The following is a 2618-nucleotide window of genomic DNA, read 5'->3' as shown; positions in this document are numbered from 1 at the left end:
TATTCAATCAATCCTCTTTTGTCAGTGATTGGTTCAGGAATGAGACTGTGGACGGAACTCCGTTACATAAGATTTGAAAGGAGGCCTCTAGGAAAAGTTTTCTTGCTCTCGAAAGAGGAAGAAGGCCATTGTGTGGTGTTTTGATTTGACATGTGGAACTGCTGCCGCCATCTTGTGACCAGCCTGAGGATGAAGGCGACACCGGGGCACAACATGTAAAGATGAATGTTGGTTAACTGGAGTTTTTATTCAATAGAAGATTGAAGTGGCAAGCGTGATGAGTAGAAGAGAACTAGAATTTACTGAGTCCCTATTATGTGCCAGACCCTCTGTTAAGTTCGGTATAATATGTGCCAGCTCATGTAATTCTTACAACTGTGGTCCGGCATTAGAAAGTAATCAGTTAGACTCCTGATTTTTTTTTTTTTTTTTGAGATGGAGACTCTGTCTCCCAGGCTGGAATGCAAAGGCGCGATCTAGGCTCACTGCAACCTCCTCCTCTGGGGTTCAAGCGTTCTCTTGCCTCAGCCTCCTGAGTAGCTGGGATTACAGGTGACTGCTGCCACGCCCAGCTAATTTTTGTATTTTTAGTAGAGATGGGGTTTTACCATGTTGGCCAGGCTGGTCTTGAATTCTTGACCTCAGGTGATACACCCACCTTGGCCTACCAAAGTGTTGGGATTACAGATCTGAGCCACCGGGCCCGGCCGACTCTGTTGATTTTTCTTTTAGCTCTGACACTTAGGAAAATGTTTTCATCTCTCTAAACTTCAGTTTTCTCATCTATGAGATAGAAATGATAGAATATATGCATTATGTGGTTGTTAGAAGAATTAAATGAAATAAAGCTTGTGAATAATGCATGTAAATAATCTAGTAAATAATTAGGACCCAATGAAAACCAGGTGTTACATATTTTTTATCAACCTGTAAGGCAGGTTATTAGTTTTATTATTATTGTTATTGTACTTTTTACATATGAATAGAATAAGAATTACAAGACCCAAGTAGACTTGCCTAAGATCTCACAGTGTGTAAGTGGCAGAGCTGGGATTTAAACTCAAGAATTCTTTTTTTTTTTGAGATGGAGTCTCACTCTGTCGCCCAGGCTGGAGTGCAGTGGTGCGATCTCGGCTCACTGCAACCTCTGCCCCCAGCTTCAAGCAATTCTCCTGCCTCAGCCTCCCGAGTAGCTGGAATTACAGGTGTGCACCACCACGCCCAGTTAATTTTTTGTATTTTTAATAGAGATGGGGTTTCGCCATGTTGGCCAGGCTGGTCAAGAATTCTTACTACTAATCCACTGCTCATGCTTTTTCTCTCCTCTCCTGCTTGCTATATTCAGTTGAAGAAATTCCAATATTCTCCTGCAGTAAGTAGTCCATGGAGAATTCTTCCACAAACACAAGTTTTCAAGCAAATGAAATGAAAAGGAGAAGCTGAGTCTGAGGCATGGGTGTGACCCAGAGGCTGAGAAAAGCAAGGAACCCTCTTCAGCAGGACATACTTTAGGCTTGCAAAGAATAAAGGCTCATAGGATAATAGACTCTCAAGATCCAAAGAACCCTTAGAGATCATACAAGTATAACCCAACCCCATCCATGCTGAAATTCCTCTTTGCCTACCTTTTGAGATGGGGACTTCCAACTCTCCAGAGTGGGGCAACTCTGTTGAAAAGTTCTACCATTCCTTGAGATTACATTTGCATTTGCCTCCCTTGAACTTCCACCCATTGGTCCTAATTGTAGCCTCCAGGGAAAGAAAGAACAACCCTCACTCCTTTGCTACATGGCTGGCTGCCCTTTGGAAGCATGGTGATAAGAGCTCACTTCACCCTGAGTCTCCTTCTCACCTTCAAGCTACTCCCTCATGCAGCTTTCTCAACTGGTCCTCAAACAATACTGTTTCCAACTCCACCGCCATCCTGACCCTTCTTTTGCTATGGAGGGATAGAAATGGAATCAACACTTAATGGAAGGGTTTCCTAACAATCAGAGCAGTTCCCCAATAGACCAAGTGGTCAGTTTGAAACATTATTGTTTATATGTAAATTATACTTTTAAGAAGTTGCAGGGGGAAAACTATTACCTAATGTGGTGGGCATCTGTTTTTGTTTGTCCAACATCCATTTCATTTCTTTTGGGATTAAGATTAAAACTCCCTTGGGTGAACAACCAAAATCATTTGGATACAGTCTGGATGAGACATTTAGCAAGGTGCTCTACTGTCGCCTAGCCATGGGCAGAAATATGGTCCTCACTGCGCTGGCCAGATCTTCCTTCCCTAGTTGGGCAGGAATTAGGGTGGATGGTTTGAACTCATGGGTTGTCAAAAGGGCAACTGGATTAGCCTGCTCATAGTTCCCGTGGAACCCCTAGAGCCACTTCTGTCCTCCTCCCAGCTTCCTAAGCTTGGCTCCCAGCTTTCCTTTTGAACTTTTGAATTCCCCCATATATTCCCAACATGTTTCCTTTCTGGTATATATTCATCAGATGTAATTTCTGTTGCTTACAGCTAAAGACCCTTGATTTATTTGGTAATAGAATAAAGGGCAAATAACATGATGGAATTTTAATAAAGCAGACTCAAAAACATAGGAAAAAATAAATACAGAATTT

Source organism: Pongo pygmaeus, chromosome 1 (genome assembly GCF_028885625.2).
Source record: "Pongo pygmaeus isolate AG05252 chromosome 1, NHGRI_mPonPyg2-v2.0_pri, whole genome shotgun sequence".
Lineage (NCBI taxonomy): Eukaryota > Metazoa > Chordata > Mammalia > Primates > Hominidae > Pongo > Pongo pygmaeus.
Note: the sequence above shows the minus strand (reverse complement) of the source record.